General features: G+C 47.7%; 1 protein-coding gene across 1 annotated transcript in view; it reads right to left on the bottom strand.

Moving 5' to 3' along the window:
- PHLPP1 (PH domain and leucine rich repeat protein phosphatase 1) overlaps positions 1–21,881 on the bottom strand; it is a 218,533-nt gene that overhangs the window by 144,804 nt on the left and 51,848 nt on the right. The window lies entirely within an intron of this gene.

Here is a 21,881-nt window from a genome sequence, read left to right as displayed (position 1 = left end):
GTCTCCGACACGGAGGAACTCTAACTCTGAGGAACTCTAACTGGGCAATTCCTTAACGACTCTCGGATCCAAGAATGTCTTTGGTTCTGCTTTTGGTAAATGTTTTGCCAGGGCCTAGAACAATGGCGCATATAATATAAACACAAAATCTAGTTTATGAATAAATTAATGAACACAGGTAACCTCTGGATGACTCCACTTTCTTAGGAATAAAATGAAAATTCAGATGGTTTTGAGGATGACAGAGGACATGTAGGGTGCTGAGGAGAGGCATCACAGAAGGGGCTCAGTAAGGTCTGACAAGACTTGGAACTGGAATCGCGAGAGAAACACGATGTCCACAGCAACAGACACTTTCAGTTGCCTACAGGATTCAAAGTTAGAAGGAACAATGTTTCAGGGCCGGAGAGTTGGTACAGTGGGTAGAGCATCTGCCTTGCTTGCAGCTGACCAGAGTTCAATACCCAGCATTCCATATGGTCCCCTGAACACTGTCAGGAGTGATTTCTGAATGCAGAGGCAGGAGTAGCCTCCGAGCATCACTGGGTATGGCCCCAAATCCAAAGTAAATAAATTAAAAAAAAAAAACTTCAAAACCTTGACTCTATAAGGACCAGCGCTAACAATAAAACTCAAATATTTTCGCTATGCCCTTAGGCTTAGTGACTATGATCGCAGTTGATTTAGAGCCACAGACCCCATTGGACTAATTGTTTTAGAAAACTGAGAACTAAATAGAATCTTCTCGAAGCTCCTTCAGCAAATTTGCAAAGAACTGCCCAAGTCAGCCAAGTCCAGAGAACGAACATCCCATTTTAAGACAAACACTGGCACATATCCCCAAGTAGCTGGTCCCAAATTCAAACTTACCCAAGCACTTCATACTTAATTTTGACATGTCTGTCTCGCTGGCACAAGGAAGTGATTCTGGTAATGAAATTAGGTATTCTATAAAAGCTTCCTGTCAGAGGGCTAGAATGACAGCACAGCAGGTAGGGTGCTGGCCGTGCACACGGTGGAAATGGATTCAACTCCCGGTACTCCATGTGGGCTCCTAGGCCGGCCAGGGGTGACCCCTGAGCACACAGCCAGGAGTAAGCCCTGAGCATCATCTGGTGTGGTTCACTATGTCACACAGCACTATGTTACTTCACTTAGCAGTGAAGTGACAGCCGGGCGAGGAGGGCAGCTCAATGAGCAGCACGTGCCTGTAGTAGGAGCTCCTGGGTCAATCCCATCACACCGCAAAGAAGAAGAATGGCTCTGGAGAACTGCATTAGAAACGAAGGTTTAAGTCATGTCTCTTCAACAGTGACAAATGAAGTACCGGGAAGCAGGGCCACCATTGGAGCGGGAAAGCGCCTTATCCTCGGCCACTCCCCAGGTGAGTGTCACCCCACAAGGAGGATACAGCAGAACTCACAAGCACCACGTGGCACCACGTGGCAAGGCACAAGAACCGAGGCCACCGCTGTGCACCCGGGCGAAATATTAACAAGCTGATGGCAAGTTTTAAGACGTCAAGACTGCGCTTGCTAAAAACAACCGAGTCACAAAAGTGATCAAATAGGCCCCAATCAGTCACACTGGGGCAACAACACAAACTCTGAAGTTTTACTTGCTCTGATCGCGGTGGCCAAGAGAACAATATTTCAAGGTTCACGATTTGTGCAGTGGCCAGAGACAGTAAAGCACTTGCCTCGAACACAGTCCACCCGGTCTCCTACCACCACATGTGGTCTCCTAGATATGGTCAGGAGGACACCCTGAGCTGCTGGGTGTGCCCCCATGCCCCCATCCCCCAAATTAATTCCACAATTCATACTAAGTGATCCACAAATTCTAACTGGTAGTATAAATAGGAACAGGGAAGAACCAAGCTGGGCAGGGTCAGAAATAAGAGGTGGCGGCAAGTCTCACAGCTGGTCCCCTGGCTTTGTCCTCCCCTGCTCTACGTCAGCTCTAAACAAGGTCTGCACTGACCAGCCCTTTGATACCATCATCTGCTCCTCCCAGACCTGGCACTCCCTTTCCCTGACCTACTTTTAATTTTATCCACAGTTCCTATTACTTAATATCCATTTCACTTCTGTATTACATGTGCTTGTTAAATTTCCCTTCATAGGGACACAAATCTTTTTTTTCTTTTTGGTAGTTGTGGGTTCTTGTGGGGGTTTGTTTTTTGCTTTTGAATTTTAGGTCACACCCAAGCAATGCTCAGAGCTTACTCCTGGCTCTGCATTCAGAAAATCACTCCTGACAGTGCTTGGGGTTCCGAAGATGGAACCCAGGTCGACTGCACACAAGGCAAATGCCCTACCTACTGTACTATCGATCCGGCACTGTAGTTGTTTCTTTTCTGTTTTTCTTTGGGGACCACACCCAGCGATGCTCAGGGCTTACTCAGGAATCATTCCTGGTGGGGCTCAGGGGAGAATATGGGCTGTCAGGGATCAAACCTGGGTCAGCTCCATGCAAGGCAAGCACCCTGCCACTGCACAATCTCTTCAGTCCCAAACATATGTGGTTTTATTCCTTACTGTATCCTAAGTACCTACAGTAGTATCTGTCATAGATAAATTGTTCAATGCCTAACATATAGTGCTACACACACACACAAACACACACATACACACACATAAGAATGAACAGGCATATTTGTTTTATTGTGTTACAAAAGAATAGTCTATTCTTTACCAGACAAGTCAAAGTTAAAAACTTTATGGGGTCAAATTAACAGTACAGAGGGTAAGGCAGTGGCATTGCTTGCTTGCTGACACAGGTTCGATCCCCAGCACCCCATAACGGTCCCCTGAGCACTGCCAGGAGTGATCCCTGAGTGCAGAGCCAGAGTGTCCCCTGAGCACAGCTGGGTGTGACCCAAAAACCAAAAACAAAAGGGAAAGGGCTGAGGGGGGTAGATTTACCTTTAGAACCCGAGGATTAATGGCCATAGGTGTAAGCAAAGTTAGCCTTATTTTGATAGCTCTATCTTACCTGGTCAATATTCATAAACTTCCCACCCACATTTAACATTCTGAGAGGTACTTTGGACTTGACCTGCAAAAAATAAAATCAGGGAGGTGGGAGGGAATCTGGGACTCTGGCGGAGGGATGCTGATGTGATGGTGATGGGACGTGGTGGAGGGATGCTGATGGGACAGTGATGGGAGCTGGTGATGAGACAGGGTGGAGGGAGCTGGTGATGGGACACTGGTGTTAGAACAGTATGCCTGAGACGCAACGCTGAGAAACCTTGCAAATCACAGTGCCTAAACTTAAAAAATAATTAATAAAATGAAAAGAGAGAATAGCATTTCTTTTGCTGAGCAACTGATTATCCAGATGACAATATGCCCATCCATAATGAAAGCAGTTTTCTGAACCGACTGCAAATTCTTAGCTTCATTTCAGCTGACAGACGGCTGGCCAACACTGTGCTTTGTTGGAGCTTTTAATAAATATTCACACTGAATAATCATATTCAGAGGGCTTCTAATCTCCTTGCCTACTATTCCTCGTCATTTTATCTAAACGAGCACCTAACCGTACTCTGGGGAAAAAACTGCATTTCTTTCCGGTGCTGATAACCTTCAACTCTTCCCTATTTCAGATATTCAAATATTCATCTATAAAGTTCAGCCAAGTTCAAAAACTATCTGGTGAAAACAAAATACAAAGGGACCTGAGACCTTGGCAGGAAAAAGGATGAAGGTTAAAACTTCCTTTCCTCTACTGGGTTCAAAGTCTTTCTTTTAACTATTAATTCGTTGGGGACGCAACAGAGAAGGGCGGTTCAAAAACACGGGCTCCAGAGCCGGAGAGCCGAGGTGTGAGCCTGACTCTTCCTCTCCTTTCTCCCCCGGCCTGTTTGCTGTCCATCTACAGACACCAGTGAAAGCCACCGCGTTTCTCCTTAGCGTGTGAGGAGAGCAAGGGGTCAAATACAAGAAGCAGAGCAACCGGCCCTTCAGATCTCTCAAGTCTTATCAACTGGGGGGTTATTTTTAGCGATGTACTTAAATAAAATCCATCATGACGAAAATTTTAGGTCAGCCAAGAAAGTAATCATGTGGGCCCGGAGTGAGCGGGTAGGGCATTTGCCTTGTGCACTTGGCAGACCCGGGTTCGATCCGGCATCCCATTTGGTCCCCCCAGCACCGTCAGGAGTAATTCCTGAGTGCAGAGCCAGAAATAACCCCTGAGCATCGCCGGGTGTGACCAATAAAAAGTTTTTAAAAAATCCCCAAAATTTGTATATGTTGCCAGAGTTACTGGGAAATAAAAGCATTTAAACTTTAAAAACAGAAAAAGTATTCTTGTTCTCAGTGGGTGACGATTCTATTTCATTGTTCAACGTGGACAATTAATTATTTGGATACCTTGGTGAGGACGAATGTGTTGCGATTTTTCCCACTCAAATGGAAAGGAGGGCTGGGGTGCTTGGCAACACGCGGACAACCTGGCTCCATCCCTGGCACCACGCGGTCCCCTGGCATCACCAGCTGCAGCCCTAGAGGCATCCAAGCACTAGGGCCCCCCGAGTGGTCCCCAGCACTGCATCCTCGGGTCTTACGCTGAACCACGGGCTGGTCAGACAAGAAGCACTAGAAAGGGTCCCCGGACCTCCTTGGGAGCCCTCTCTCAATGAACAAATGGAATTAATGGGGGGAGGGGGAGGTGAGCTAGCTCCAAGGGCGGAGCACATCCTTTGTGCAGGCGGCCCAGGGTTCGAGGACTGAGGGACCAAAACCCAAACTGCCTGAACAGCTTAGCACTAGGCAGGAGGCTTTGGGGAGTAAATGAAAAGCCACCGGGGTCAAGACACATGTGTGTCGTGCAGGCCGTCCACGTAGAATGGTGCTGGAAACTGAAGTTCCTTAAAACGTTCTTAAAACTTTAAAGAAAAGGAACCATCTGATAGCCTGAACTTTCCATCCCTCTAGTCACACTAAACGCAGCGCCCCTCCCCTCCCCCCCCAACACACACGGATGCGCTTCCAAGGCTCCCTGCAGACCTGCCAAGGCTCTCCTCCCAGCCACCTTCAGTGAACAAGAGTGGACGGGCTCGACTCCATATTCCAACAGGGAAATCCCATTCTTTATTTGCAGCTAACAAAGCATCGGAGAAAACCCCCACTTTTCCAAGAGAAAGGTTGGAAAAAAAAAAAAAACAACTTAAAACTTGATTGGATACTATTTTCTATTTTCTGGATACTGTTTTGAATTGTAAAAACAACTCAAGAGAGGGCTGGGTAGGGCATTTGCCTTGCACATGCAAAGCTGGGTTTGATTCCCAGGATCCCACATGGTCCCCTGAGCACCGCCAGGGGTAATTCCTGAGTGCAGAGCCAGGAGTAACCCCTGTGCATTGCGGGTGTGACCCAAAAAAAAAAAAAAAAACCCTCAAGAGCTTGATAATAAGGACAGCTTTTTTTTTTCTTTTTGGGTCACACCTGGCAATGCACAGGGGTTACTCCTGGCTCTGCACTCAGGAGTTACTCTTGGCAGTGCTCAGGGGACCATATGGGATGCTGGGAATCGGACCCGGGTCGGCTGCGTGCAAGGCAAACGCCCTACCGGCTGTGCTCTCTCTCCAGCCCCTCCAGGACAGCTTTTTTTAAACAACGTTAGAGGTGGGGTAGGGGGACAGTCCAGTGGGGAAGACCCTTGCCAACTGGCCTTACCTGCCCATAGGGCCAGCCCAGATTCAGTCTGCAGCACTGCTTACAGTCCACAGAGCCACAGGTAATTCCCCCAAAACAAAAGTGGGCCAGGGGCTGAGCTATAGTTCAAGGGGTCAAGGACACGGGGACGAGGACGGGGGGACTCCTGCAAAGTCCGGCACCACGGGACCCCCTGTCACCCTGGGCACCAACAGGCTGTCTTGACCCAAGAGGCCTGCTTTGTTTATTAATTTCCAATTCAACTGCAGTAAAACACGCCCACAGAGGATGCTCCTCGCACCTTAGGGTATACCGACTTCTTCAATATCTGAGAATTCGTCGGGCTACCTCATAAAAGACGAACGGCAGGTAAGAAGCAGTCATGCACTGGAATGGAGAGCAAACTCAAAAAGTATTTTCACACTGAGAAAAGCAATCCCTGAAAACCTTTCGAAATTTACTTTCGTGCTGGAAAAGACTGCAGTAATAAAATCAATAAAATTTTCCAGTGGTGTCCTTGGGCATCAACGTGGTAGCAAATTACGGTTTGCTCTAACATTAAGCGCTAATCACCAGAAGTTCCGTCTGTGACATCTAAGAAAATCCTTGTTTCCTTCTGCACCGCCTTCAGGCTGCGGCACTTGAAAGAGGGGAGAGTCTCCAAGCCTAGAGCGGGCCTCGGCCTCGGAGTTCACTTTCTGACTTCTGTACCCACAATTGGGAGTAACGTGGCAGAGACAGTTTTGATTAAATCATCCTGATTAGGAAAACATATGCTGAAGCTTGTCATAACAAATTCTCCTTAACTAGAGGAACCCACCGAGCTGATTATATCCAGACTGAAAGAAAGAAAAAAAAATTTTTTTTTGGTTAATTTCTTTGTTCAGAAAAGACTGTCTCACCCTAAGGGGGGAGGAGGGGCGGGGAGAAACTGTGCTCATTAATAAGAGGGCACACATTTGTTTAAGATATTAATCCAGGTCCCCTAAGGGTTGACTTTTCTTAAGTCTACCTGTTGAATCACTTAAATTACAGTCTGGGCTGACAGAGTCCCGCTCTTCAGGCACGTGTTCTACCCTCTGCACCACACAGCCTCCCGGGCGTCCCCCACGTGGTCCTGGAGTGCCCTGGGGGTTCCCAGCCCCGAAGGGCATACGCAGCACCGCACCCTCTGGCCCTGGCATCACGCCAGTACCCTGGCAGGCCACTGGGAGTGGCCCCGGGCCACCAGGAACACAGTGTTTGGCAGGTAAAAAGTCAGTCAATAAATAAATCGCTTGCAATGACGGGTCATTTGGGGAGAGCGCATCCCTGTGGGAGGACCAGAGGAAGAGCTCGGTGAGCGAAGTGTCTCGAGGCTGCCGGGGGGGGGGGGGGGGGGGGGGGGTCGCGGGCTGGGGGCAAGCTCCAGCCCCCCACGACAGGGAGGAAGAGCAGAGCTCTGCCCTGCATAAGACCTTTTGAAAAGCAGCCCGGAGAAAGTCTGCAGTATTTGGGGGCTGGAGGGATGGCTCGGGGGGACTGGGGCATATGCTCTGTACTCAGGAGGCCTGGGTTCAATCCCAGGCACTGCCAGAAATGACCCCCAAGCACTGAGCGCCCATAAAAGTAGCACTATCTTATGGCATCATCTACATCTACATACATATACATACGTGTCACTGTGCATGTCACTGTCACTGACACTGTCCTCCCGTTTTTCATCAATTTGCTCGAGCGGGCCCAGTAACGTCTCCACTGTGACGCTTGTTACTGTGTTTGGCATATCAAATACGGCACGAGGAGCTTGCCAGGCTTTGTCGTGCAGGCGAGATACTCTCAGTAGCTGGCCGGGCTCTCTGAGAGGGGCGGAGGAATTGAACCTGGGTTGGCCGGGTCATCCGCGTGCAAGGCCAACGCCCTACCTGCTGTGCTATCACTCCAGCCCACATGTGTGCTAAATTTCTTCGAAAAAACAAAGGCACTGTTTGACTTTCCCTCAAAATGACTGAATTAGTGGACGCAGAGAAGCACAGGATGCTTTCAGGAATGATTCTCTAGAGACGGCACCGTCACTCACAGACAAGCACACGGCTAATAAACAAACAAGCTGTGGCAACTCACACACCCGAGGGAAGAAACCAGGGGCCTAGGGCAGGCTCGGCGCGTCCCCAGAGTGCTCCTCTCTGCCCAAGCGCAGGGTGCTCTTCGGACATGGGGGCAGAGCCGCCCAAGCATCTGGATCACTGCCCGCCACAGGCCTGGATGTGGCTTCGAGCAATTCAGCAGTTCAGGGCTGCTTGACCACGACATTCCTATCCCAGAGAGGGGACAGAGAGCCAGCCCCCTGGACAGGGAGTAGAGCGAGCTTGCTACTCTGGAAACAAGCATGCAAGAATGTCTGCATATTTGCCTTGCACGTGGCCGACCAGGGTTCGATTCCTCTGTCCCTCTCGGAGAGCCCGGCAAGCTACTGAGAGTATCTCCGCCCACATGGCAGAGCCTGGCAAGCTCCCTGTGGCGTATTCGATATGCCAAACACAGTAACAACAAGCCTAACGATGCAGACGTTACTGGTGCCCACTCCAGCAAATGGATGAACAATGGGAGAACAGTGCTACAGGACAGTGCAGTGCTCCCTTGTATTGGGGGCAAAGTAGACAGGAGTTGCCAGGGATCAAATCCAGGGCCTCAAAGATACAAGCAAGAACCTTACCATTGAACCACATTCCCAGCCAAAATATTACTTTTTAAAATTTTTGTTATTATTATTCTTATTATTATTTGTTTGGGGATCACACCCAGTGATGCTCAGGGGTTACGGTTGGCTCTGCGCTCAGGAATTACCCCAGGTTGCGCCTGGGGGACCATATGGGATGCCCAGGATTGAACCCAGGTCGGCTGCTTGCAAGGCAAACACCCTACCTACTGTACTATCACTCCGGCCCCAATATTACTTTTTGATCTATTTCTATTTTGATGAGCTTTAAGTCAAAATTAACACTAGTTTGCACAGTGTGATATTTGTATATGATATCTACTGGTTGTAAGAGGAAAGATAGAATGTGTAGGAAAGAACTAGAATATTCTGGACGTGTTTACTTTTCTATAATCCATGTGTAAAATCCTCCTTTAAAAGCCAGGCATGAGCCAGCGGTGACAGGGCAACTGCAGTCTCATGGGAAGGGGGGTGGTACCAGCTTGTCCTTCATGGACTACTGAGGTCACGAGTTGCCCCCAACGAGTGGCTCTCCGGCACAGCCATAACACCAGACGCACAGAAACCAATCTCGTAATTATCTGGCTCTTTGCAGAAATCCAAGATCATTATATGATTCTCATAACCAGCTATAGAAAACAAAGTATTTCACAATGCCTTTTCAGCAATTCTGATTGTTGGGGGAAGGGGAATTCTAAACAATAATGGTGCATCTTTTGTCAAAATAATGAATGTAATCAATGGAGAGAAAAGTTAAGTAGAAATCACCTGCCTCACAGGCATTGGGAGGGGTGGGAGGGGGGTATATTGGGGTTCTTGGTGATGAAGAATGAATACTGCTGAAGGGAAGGGTGTTTGATCATTCTATGACCGAGACTGAAACCTGAAAGCTTTGTAACTTTTCCCACAGTGATTCAATAAATAAATATAGGTAAAGGTAAGGTAAAGGCCCTCCCATTGGTCGTCGATTTGCTCGAGCGGGCCCAGTAACGTCTCCATTGGAGACTTTGTTGTTACTGTGTCTGGCATATCGAATACTCTCGGTAGCTTGCCGGGCTCTCCGAGAGGGGCGGAGGAATCGAACTCGGGTTGGCCATGTTGACCGCGTGTAAGGCGAACGCTCTACCTGCTGTGCTATCGCTCCAGCCCGATAAATAAATATAAGGAAAAATAAATACATAAAATTATGGGGGAAAAAATCCTCCTTTAGTGCAACAACACAGATGAACACAGTCTGAATCTTCAACACTACAGATTCCGCCCAAATTCTCTGTCGTTCTGATGGTGACGATAAAGCATCTGAACTGGCTCTTTATTTACCGACGGCGTTGACATCACCATTGGCAGCCGCAGCACTGCAATTGTTTTGGGGAGCAGCACAGAGCATCTCCGAGCCGCGATCACATGCATCCCCAACTGCCTCCCTGTCATGCAAACACTGTATTTAGTGAACAATATCCACAATACATCAATTAGAGTCCTTGAGAATTAAGAGTCAAACAGAAAAACATACCAATTATTCCATTTCCCATGTTTGATAACAACGTAATTTCGGAACTATGCTTTATTTGCCTCAAGTTATAAATAATGAGCTTTCTAATGATGCGACCCTCTTCTCTACTTACACTGTATTAATATTTTTTCCACCAATATCTGTATTTTTCTGACACATGACTCATTTTGCCCTGAGCAGACCGTGCTGCAATTTCTGGATCATGGCAATTATATTTGAAGAAGAGAAAGAAAGAAAGAAAGAAAGAAAGAAAGAAAGAAAGAAAGAAAGAAAGAAACCGCCATCACCAAATTCCCAAAGAGGCCTGTAGTCTCCTGCTGACTAAAGTGGCCATGAGAGTATCTGTGTGCCGTTCCCAATCACTTGGCAAAACCCCGATTAAGACTAAAGGAACACAAAAGTGTGGTCCAGTGACCGAGTGAAACAAGTTATAAAACACCTGACAAAGTAAATGAAGCGTTTATTTTTTTTTGGGGGGGGGGTTGGGGGTAGGGGGTGTCAATACTTAACTCCTGCAGCATACCAGTGTGTGCATGACCAGGGGTCCCTACATTTGGTTGCTCACTTAAATTCAACACGGCCTCCAGCCCATAAACGTCTTCCCCACGCTCCAAGGCAGGAACAGAATCTGGAGTCCTGTCTGGCGTCCTTTCCCAGAACCTCCCCAGGGAGCCTGACTTTAGTGGCTTCTCGGCAGCATGGAACTCCTGGCCCTGGGGCCGGCTGATTTTTTCACTGAGATTTTCTTGTCAACAGGAGAAGCCAGAAGAAACCATTGGTGACCGTGGGACATCTCCCAAGCGGCCACATGCCCCCAAGAAGACAGAAGTGCCCCAAAGAGAACCAGTGCCCCAGAGCTGCCTGCAGGCTTCTCTAGGATAAGGAAGGATTGGAAATGAGCTGGAAATGAGGGGGAAACTCAGGCGCCCTGGGGCCTGCATGTGAAGTCCCCCAGAGTGCCTGCTCCCTCTAGCACCCCCTAACCACCCCGCCACCCCACCCTCCAATCCCGGCCTTGAAGCTCACTCCTTCCAGACCCCTGGGCTGAGCCAACAAACCCAATGGTTGAGACCCATCAAGTTTTCCGAAAGTCAAGTGTAAGATATTTCATTTTTCTTACCATCAGACAAACTGTCAAGCCGTGGTCTTCTGTCACTCATCCAAAGGATAATGGAATAAGGCTGAGACATCCTTATGTTATTACACAGTCAACAAGTGACTGTTCTGGAGGGTCAGTGGGGGGCTCAGCAAAGCTTCCCTTCAGGGCATCCAGAGCCCCCTAGATAATGGGTGGGAAGGGGAATCACAGAAAGAAAAGATTCGTTTGGGAGCTCGGCTCAATAGCTTCCCGTTGCAGAGCCAGTGCACCCAGCATGTCACCGAAGTTCAGGGGAGTCCAGTCGACATCTACTGTGAATCTATTGTGAGGGACTCACTGTTTGACCCCCAAACTCTGGGGGGGGGGGGGAAATCTAACTCATCAAGTTTCAGTATAAGTACAATTTCCATACAACTTAAATCTTTTTTTTTTTTTTGCTTTTTGGGTCACACCCAGCAATGCACAGGGGTTACTCCTGGCTCTGCACTCAGGAATTACTCCTGGTGGTGCTCAGGGGATCCTATAGGATGCTGGGAATCGAACCTGGGTTGGCCGCATGCAAGGCAAACGCCCTACCCGCTGTGCTATCTCTCCAGCCCCCAACTTAACTCTTAGGGCAAGAATGATGCTTCATTGGTTCCGAAACTAAAGATTTTCATGAACGTCAAAAACAAAAGCTATTAGCTTGTGAGGTAGGGCATCACCCAAACTACGACAGGTGTTCAAAAGGCAACAAAAGCAAATAAAATCATTTTGTTCCAGTGTAGTATATCCAAAAACACAGTCCACTCTTTGAGTCAAAACACAAACAGCACTCTGCTCCGAGAACATCTGACTGGAAGCCAGACAGATCCTACAGCAATAAGGCACTTGCCTTGCCCGCAGCTGACCTGGGTTTGGTCCCTGAGCACAGGAATAGCAGTAAGCCCTGACAACCATCAGGTTGGGCCCAAAAACCAAGGAAAAAAACGAAAAACACCTGATCCCAACCTGCCAAAACGTACCACTACCTTGCTCGCTGTTCTAAGCCGGGCTAAAGAGGCAGTAGGGCAGGTAGGGTGCCTGTCCGGCTTGTGGCCGACCCAGGTTTGCTCCCCAGAATCATAGATGGTCCCCTGAGCCCTGCCAGGAATGGTTCCTCAGCTCAAATCCAAAAGTAATCCCTGACAGCAGTTAGATGTGCCCCCTCAAAAATAAAAAAAAAAAAAAGAAAACCTGAAAACACAAAACCATTACTCATTATTACAATTCTTCTCCCCTCAAAGAATTTATGTAAAGCGACATCTTAAGAATAGGAGAGGCTGGAGAGGTAGTTGCCTTGCGCCCAGTCAACCTGCATTCAATCCCCAGCACCCCATATGGTCCCCCAAGCACTGCCAGGAGTGATTCCTGAGCACAGAGCCAGGAAGGAAGGCCTGAGCACCACCAGGTTTAACCCCAAAACAAACAAGCAAAATGAATAGGATGCTTAACTCAGTGAAAAACAGGATAAAAGCTACCTGTTCCTCTTTAATTGTGTACTCTAATAAAACAAATATATTATTTGGGTTTGGGAACACACCCAGCAGTGCTCAAGGTCCATTCCTGACTGTGCTCAGGAGTGACCCCTGGCAGTGCTCAGGGGACCTTATTCAGTGTTGGAGATTAAACCAGGCTTGGCCACATACAAGGCAAGCACCTTACATCCTGGGCTACCTCTCCAGCCCCAATAAAACAACGGTAGGCAATAATATATAAATGACAAGGCGAGACCCAGCACTTATCATTCAATGCTTCAAAGCCTGTCATACCTTTTAGGTAATAACATTGTCGATCAAATCTGAATTACTCCACCAATACCGTCATTCAGTCACATACAGCTATTATATATCCTTATTGTTTTTAGGATGGCGGTGGGAAGGTGTGCTCAAGATTGACCCCTAGACCTCACACACGACAGCCGGGCACATGCACTGCAGCCCTACCCTACTTCTGGAGTCTTCCTTAAATCTATCGTACGTTTGTTCAAATCCCGTAAACAAATGCTAGGGTGTATCTGGTACTTCTGTGCTCTCCCCACGGGTCTTGTTTGATCCCTTGTGCACAAGGTCTGCAGAGGAATCTGCTAAGACACACCGCGGAGCCACATGGTGTCAATACACTACAAAGGAAGTACGCCAAAGGTCAGCCTGAACAGCCTCTTGTTTCTAAAAAGCAGAAAATCACAGTCGTGATGTTATTAGTACCAATGCCTATCTAGTGATGACTTTCAGCCCTCACTACAACAGCCTGAGGACAACACCAAATTAATGGTCATATCTCAAAACGGAACGGAGAACAGCAATGACAAGGGGCTGAACCCATCCCCCACTAGTGGCACTAAGAATAATTCTGTGTTGGGAACAACTGACACTTTCTCAGAAAACATCTGCTGGGGGGAGGGGGTTGTTCTCCACCCCAATAGGCAGAACGGAGCAGAAAATTTGCCAAAGGTATTGCAAGCAAAGAGACACCTAGAGCATGCGGGTATTTTTCAACAGGCACCCAAGGAAGTAAATCAAAGTTCTTTTCATTGGTGATGCCTTGGACAAGCATTTGCCAAAGAAGTTTGTTCCTTAAAGATGATTCAAATCACTCATATTTAAAAGAGATATTTAAAAGTAAAATGGTTAACTTTATGATTAAAAAAACTGTGCCATGATACAGACAGACAGACAGAAATAGAGACAGAGAGAGAGAGAGAGAGAGAGAGAGAGAGAGAGTGTGTGTGTGTGTGTGTACTGACGTGACCTTAAATACACTGGTTTTCACGTGGAGTTGGAGAAGCCCAAAAATCCCGTCTGCAGAATGAGAACTGAAGGAACAGGCTGCAACAGGTCTGCAGGGCAGGAGGGGCCTGTCGGGCACCAGAACTGAGAGCTGAGTGCCCGGGGATGGAGCCAGACTCGCCGGGCAAGGCATGGCATTTCCCGAACCATGGAAGGAAGCGGTGAACACAGAGAGGTGGCTGCCTGGGCCCGTTCCATAGTGCTGAGGACACTCTCGGAGCAACAGGCAGAGACCGCTGAGACTGGCGTGTGACCCGGCGTGGCGCCACCTTTCCTGAGAGCCGACTGAAGCGACTCCTTTGCCTTATCTAATTAAGTCTTTGCAAAAACCCACTGGAAATCCCACAAGGCAGATGTCATCAAACCCATTTTAGAAATATGGAAACAAGGATTCAGAAAATTTACCTAATTTTAACTAAACCCAAACTGCCAACAGCAGAGTCAACCTAAACCAGAATCTTTTTCATGCAAAGCCAATATTGTCAGACGGACAGGAATAAACTGCCCAGCCCGTCCAAACGCACGTTTCCCCCTTTAAACACGCCATCCCAAAAGGTTAAGTTACTGGCAGCAGCTTTCGGTGAGCTATTTGCTAAGTATCGCTGAACACAGGCTGGAAAGGGTCGGGGGAACAGAAAAGCAAGGCCTCCAACGCCAAGGGGGTACAGCGGGCTGGGGGTGGGGGGCATCACTGAGCTCAGGGACCGCACAACCCGAGGGGTGAGCTAGATGCTGGCATCATAAAGGGCACACACATTGAGTTCTCTCCCCAGAACCGCCACGACAACTTGGGGCATGTTAGAAAATCATGTCCTCGGGTCCCATCCCTGACCCACTCAATCAGAAACAAGCATCGGGGCAGCAATTTATGTTTTTCGCAAGTCCTGGAGGAAATTTTGATGCCCATCCTAAAAAATGCAGGAACTTTAGTTCCTATTTAGCTCATGTTTCTTAAACAGAGCAGTCTCCATTCTCTACGCTATAGAGAACTTATGGCACAGGGTGGGTTAAAACTTTACACACCTTGTGTCAACAAAGAATCAATCAGTATTCTGAGTAATAATACTGATGGGGTAGCGAAGAATATATGAAGACAAGCCAATTACAGATTTTTAAATGATTCCAAAAGAAGAAAACGACTTGGGATCCTTGAAATGGCGATGAAACGAAAACTGGCATCTTAACGAAAAGCCTTATCACCCGCTCGGAGTCCTGTCACTTCAAAACTCAGTGTTTCCATAAACCATGCACAGGATTTCTTACCACGGCCATAATGATCTTTCAGATGTTTTATTATTCAGATAGATTAAACAAAATTAACCTTCCATGTTTGAAAACTATGATATATACGTACGTGCATGCCACATATCCAGTCAACCTACAAAAACTTCCAAAAGTGAAAACGAACTGGTTTATGCCTAGAATTACGTAATTAAAGACTGCTAAAAGAAGACACCTAAAATAATTTCATTGCGCTCTACTGCTTTATAAATTAGGGAACCCGGAGCCAAGTTCCATAGGAGACTTAGCTACCGGCAGAACCAGACTGGGGCTGGAGTTTCTACCCTAGAACGCTCTAGTCTAACACCCTGAATCTCGGTGTTAGTTCCAAAAAGAAAACACCACATCATCTCACGACTCAACCATTTCTGAAAGTCTCTAGATCATCAAAATGCACCTTTAAGAAAAGGGAGCAAGTATGACAGTAGAGCGGGGAGGAAGCTTGCCCTGCGCATGGCCGACTTGGGACTCCACAGATCCTGCCGTCTCTGGACTACACAGGCACCAGATGGTCCCAAAGCACCACCGGGAGTCATTCCTGGGCACAGAGCCAGCAGGAACCCTTGAGCATCCCCAGGTGTCACCCAATTTTTTTTTCTTTTTGGGTCACACCCAGCGATGCTCAGGGGTTACTCCTGGCTCATGCACTCAGGAATCACTCCTGGTGGTGCTCGGGGGACCATATGGGATGCTGGGAATCGAACCTGTATTGGCCATGTTGGCTGCATGCAAGGCAAACGCCCTACCCGCTGTGCTATCACTCCAGCCCCCCAATTTTTTTTAAATATATAATAAAAGGAAGAAAAACAGGGAAGGGGCATGAATTGCTGACCCAGAGATCAAGCACAAAGGGGAAGGCACTTGCCCAGCACGGAGCTGTGATCGCACCTCTGGTCTCATTCCCAGCCATGCGCAAAGTCCCTCCAACCGCCACCAGGTGTGGCCCCTGAGCACCTCGGAGTGTGGCCCCCCCAGAAAAAAAAAAGAAAAACCAAAAAACCCAACCTACTACCTGTCTTGAGGAGCTGGCAGGCAGAAAAAGCGTGACCTGACAAAGGGAGCGGACGACAGGATCTTGTATCCGGACCCTGGCTCCGGCCACGAGACACAGTATCTGTTTCTCCCATAATTGGATCCTGTACTTCGTAATGAAAAGATGAATCAATTATTGAGCCATTTCAACAGACAACTGTATAAACGAGTCACGTGCTGCTCTTCATTTATTACTTGATTGTGGTGAGGATCATGTTGTGGGTGGCGTTCCCCCTCCTGAGCATCCACAAACCCTGTGGCCGCCTCCTCCCCGCGCCGAGGGATGCAAAGGAGGGCGCCAGAGGTGGTGGGCCTGAGAAGGGGCTTCAGCGCCACCCCGCCGAGCACAAGACAGACTGTGTAACCCAATAGGCTGGCTGAAGTGGAGGGGATGACGCTGGAGAGCCCTATCTAAGGAGGTGACACCCGAGCTGAGACCTGAAAGAGACACACCAAGGGCTGGAGGAGGAAGATGACAGGCAGAGGTGACTGTGAGTGCTAAGGCCAAAGAAGGGAATGAACTGAGGGAAGGAGGGAGGGAGATAAAGCCAAGAGCAGGCAGGGGCAGGAAGCTGGGAATGCTGTTTGCATTTCATTCTAAGAGCACTGAGAGCCCCCTGGAAGTTTTTAATACTACGAGCACTACAGGACCTGATTATTTACAAATACAGAATCATTACCAATTCTAAACACTCCTTTATCACCCTAGCAGCTCCCAGCAGCTCCGGGAACTCAAGATGTGTCGGCCCACAGCTAACCCCACGGGGCCACACTTCGAAGGCTCACATTATTTCCCAAGCACAGCTTGAGCAAACAGTCTAAGGAAAGACTTGAAATCTATACCATATCATCAAACCACCAACATCAGATCAACATACTAACACAGTTTACTCACGGCTACATTATTCTATCTCCCGGACACCTAGCTTGTGTACCCTCTAGAACTGCTGAGGTAAGCGCTTTCTATCACACACCTGTTACACCTGACGCCGAGAGCGTGGGCTAACCCAGGCAGCCTTAGAACTCTAACGCACGCCCCAGAAAAATAATTCTCCAGCCTAACTCCACACCGTCACGAAGAATCTCTGCAGAGACACCAAACCATGAAAATCCAGGTACTCTGGTGTTGGGGCTGAGACCTCTGGGGTCTTCTTGGAGTGGGGACGGGCCATCTCCCCCCACCCCACCCACCTCCCACAGCCGCCGCCCTGCCAGCTTATCAGCCCAGTTCTACAGATCTGAAGTCTCTGGACTGCACAGAAATTTTTCACAGTAGTGAAATTCCAAGAGGAGGACACCTAATTAGACAGCAAAACAACACAGAAGCCAACTAAACTCAACAAACAAAAACAATAACACAGAAAGCTCAACTGGCAACAAACACGGACTTAATGCGGTGGAGAGATCGAGGAGAGAGAACAATTTTCACAAATTTTCTTCTACTGAAGTATTTTTAAAACTTCCTTTAGCCATGTGCTTGTAACAAGGAGTATGAAACAAAGTACTGTGTGCTGCGAAGAGGCAGGCCTGGGCGGTGGTGGGAAAAGGAGGACAATGGTGGACGGACGGTCACTCAGATGGTGAGATTGGTGTGGGGACATCGAAAGCCCGAAACTGGGTTGTGAACAACTTTGGAAGCCATGGTCTTTAAGTAAGTTAAATTCTTTTTCCTCCCAAGGACACACTCAATTTAAACACTGTTTCTCTCTGCACTTGTAAAAATATATCATCTTACCACTTAGAAATCGACGTTTCAAACCGAAACAGCAAGACTTGATAGAACTGTCGTGAGCATGTCAAGTTTCAGAAAACGAGTCCAAGATGCTCTTGCTATTTTCCTCGACCCACGGTCTAACACCAGTTCAACGAGTTATCGCCTGACCAAGGACTGTATTTCATCCTACTTGGATGCTGTATTTAATCTCAGACCATGATCTTTTGGGGCGATCGTGTCCTACCCATTGCTCAAAGCAATACCTGGGGCCTCAGTGGTGCTGTGGAGAGACACCTGGGTTCAAATGTGGGGCATGTGCCCCTGGCCACTGAACTATTTTCCCAGTCCCAAGTCCTACAGAACATTCTTAAAGTGAGGGCCTCTAAATATAGAAACCAGAAGCTTTGGGGGAAAAAAAGAAAAAGATGTGACAGTATCCAAAAATTATAGCTCCCTGGTTTTCTCTTTTTCTCTTCAAGACGGTTCTTTCCAACACTGGCTCTTTAATCCCTAAAGGTTTTTAAGAGGAGGGGGAAAAAAAAGTACAAATACTTGCTATGTCACAATGGTGCTAAAGAGAATATCCAGGGCAATGTGGGGAAAAAAAGAGCTGAGGTTAATCAAAGAAAGAGTGGCGACAAAACGTGGTCGATGTCAAGTCATCTCGGTCTCGGATTGTTCCTTCACACAGAAAACGGACCGATTTGCTCCCTTTCCCCGCTGCCATATTCCAGAACAGTGTTTCTCAGCCATTCTCCCACGCACGTGGTCCCCTTCCAGCTTTTTGCTTCCTCTGTCCTATAGTTGCCCCCTCCACCCCGGCCTCGTGCTGTGCCTCCTCCGTTTATGCTCTCTTCGCCTGTGCCCCCCTTTGAATAATCGTGTGGGGGGCCAGAAAAATAACACAGTGGGCCAGTGGGCAAGACACCTCCCTTTGAGCACATTGGGTACAATACCTGGTACCATGTACAATAACCCCCCACCCCACCCCATCACCACCAGGACGGACGCATGAGCACAGAGCTAGGAGAAAGTTCCAAGCACAGCCAGGGGTGGCCCAAAATCTAATAAATAAATGACCAGTAGGCCCACATCAGGCCATTTGGCACCGGGTTGAGAAACAATGCTCTCGATGGGAGGAAGGAAAATTCGTCGGTGACTCTAGGTGGGAAGGTGTAATGAATGAACAGACATGTCACAAGAAGCCTGTGACACTGTCTACCAGACTAACTGCAGCATCAGAAAACAATTTTTTATTTCCTTAAGCTTCCTCGAGGTGAAATACTTTGAATTTTTGGCCACAACCAAACCCAAAACTCACCTCCTTCCACACCCCTCTCCCCAACGTATTAATCTTCCCCCACGCCCACCCCTGCCAAATCTGACACCCTGAGGAGACCCAGAGGGTAGAAAGAAGACACACAAAATGACCGCGAGAGACTTTGCTCGGAGCCCAAGTTTGAGTGGCCTCTGGAGTAAACTGGCCACAGAGAAACAGCTAAAACCAATCCAATCAAAGTCAACAGGAAGCTCTCAAAAATAATCCGATGAAGTAGAAAGCTCCAAACTCCACCAATCTGACACCTCCCTTTTACCTGACTCCGAGACTTGGCCACGCTTGGAGCTGGCAGCAGCTGACGCCTAGGAGATGTACTTTGAAAGAGGGCAGTTTCTGGGGTGGCTTTACTTTCCTCATACCATCAAGGTCCAGTGGACCCAACTCGGGCGGTGGGATATCTTTTTTTGAGCAATTCTACTTCAAAGTAATGTATTTTGTAACTTTTTCCTTCTTAGAGATTTATATGGAACAAAGACAAACTTTATTTTTAAACTTTGGTTCACAAAGCCAAATACATAATTCATAGTACAGTTGTTTTGGGCAGTCAATGTCCCAACATCAATCCCACCCCCAGTGTGACCTTCCCTCCAACATTGTCATGAGTTTCCCACCCACCCACCCACCCCCAAGCACGCCCCCTTAGCTGGTACCAAGTAATTTATTTTATTACAACAAAAGACTAATGGAATTATCAAAAAATACTTCAATAAAAAGAAAATTTGTGAGAATTATTATATCTCCCCAAGGGGTCATTAAAATCATTGTCCGAGGTTTTACTAAGCTGGTTGCTAGCTGAGCCTTCTGTGTTACTGTTTTTGTTTATTGAGTGTAGTTGGCTTCTATGGTACTTTCCCGTTTTATTTTTTGAGAAATTTTAAGAAATTTTACTTGTTCCTCTTAGAAACAATAAAACTCATTCTGTTGCAGTTACCAGATCAGTTCAACAGAGCCACCATTTTATAAATTCAAAATATATTTTGAGGCTTTTAGCAATCTTATATTTCCTGCATCTTGAAACAATTATCGATTTCTGCAAGATGTTTCACCCTCATAATTTACCCAGATACTTCATTATTACTAATCAATTATCCCCACTATGCTTTTGCAAAAAAAGATAAAAATAACAGAATGATGTAACCACCTAGAGAAGGATGTCTGACAAATGCTATTACTATTGTCTCAGCATCCATTTTTCTTGTGACATTGCCCAAAGCATTTACATGATCTTTCAAGAAAATCTTAAAAGAAACTCTTTGCCTCTGCTTTTAGCGTTCTCTGAACAAAGCAAAACTTCATCACTTTTCATTTTCTGCTCGTTCATGGCAAATGACAAAGAAGACATGTCAAAATTAGGCAAAACAGAAGATAAAAGACAACCGACTCAGAACACCTGCCTCGCGAGCCGGAGGTCACAGGTTCAACTCCTGGTGCTATGCAACACACCAGAACGAGCCTGGCAGCTCAGCTTTCCGACTGATCCCAGCCCTGCAAGGGATTTCTGCCCACGTCCCAGACAGCTGCATTTGAGCGTTCTAAGTCAAAGGGTGCAGCTCCCCCCTCCCAACCCCGCAAGAACACCACTAAGAAAAGTATAAGCACCATGGCACGGAAGTGTGGACCCCCACAAGCACCGGGTGGATGCTGCAGTGACCCCAGGCAAGAATGGCAAACCAAATGTATGTGAGCACAGCTAAAAGGGGCAGTCCCCGGAGACCACACATATGCAGGTACCACGACTAAAGGAAGGCCATCCTCACTGCCTGGTAGAAAATGTGCCAACACCACAGCCAGGAGAATGTGGGACCCCCCCGTCACTGCACTGTGGATTCAAGTGATGACATTAATCAGACCACAGACTCTTCTCCCCACCCATAGACACCTCATGATCAATTTCCCCATTGGCCACAGTGAGAGATGGGCGACGACCTTGGCGACGCAGCAATGACACCCTGCTGTACCAAAAGCAGAGGGATATGAGCGGGGTTGTGACCCAGCGGTTGGACACAGCTCCCCAGTCATGTGACCATGACGCCTATCCCTGGCCCGGCCCGCACACTGCCAAGGCAATGCCAGCGTGGCTGTGTGCTGCTCAGTGGCGCCACAACTAGTGACCCCTGGCGCAGCACCACCACAAAAACGGGATGAGAGAGATGGAAAAACTCAGTCACAGAAAAAAAAAGTTAAACAAACTTACAGAACAGGGCTTCTTGGCAAGTCCGCCAGAGCCAAAAGTGCTAATGGATTCTCTCTCCTCTCCTGGAAGCTATCTGGCCGACCTGGATCTCACATCAAGTGTTTCCTGCATTCTCGGCGGCGGTTAGCTAGTGACAGCCCCTTCATTTCTGCATCTCTTCAGCCCAAACCACCGTGGACGGAAGGCCAGATGTAAGTAGGCCACTCCCTGAACTGATTCGGTTTTTTTCCTGTCCTCTATTAAACCAGATGGGAGCCGGAGGAAGGCAGTATTTATCTAACATAAAAGTAGCACTCTGTTTTCCTTTGTCCCAGGAGACTTCCCAACACCCTTCACACAGCTGTTACCTACTTAGAAATACAATGAGACATCGGTATTTTCAAAGAGACTCCCATCCTTGCCATTTAAAATCTTGCAGCAGCAGCAGTAATTATCCTGTGTCATTACTTGGGATTTCATTACTAGACCACAAGGAACTCAAGCTCCAAACTATTAAGTCTCCTCAGCCTCAAACTCCAGGTTTGCTGAGCGTGGCCTC

The sequence above is a fragment of the Sorex fumeus genome, unplaced genomic scaffold (assembly GCF_029834395.1).
Source record: "Sorex fumeus unplaced genomic scaffold, SorFum_2.1 ptg000151l, whole genome shotgun sequence".
NCBI lineage: Eukaryota > Metazoa > Chordata > Mammalia > Eulipotyphla > Soricidae > Sorex > Sorex fumeus.
Note: the sequence above shows the minus strand (reverse complement) of the source record. Positions and strands in the feature narration are given on the sequence as shown.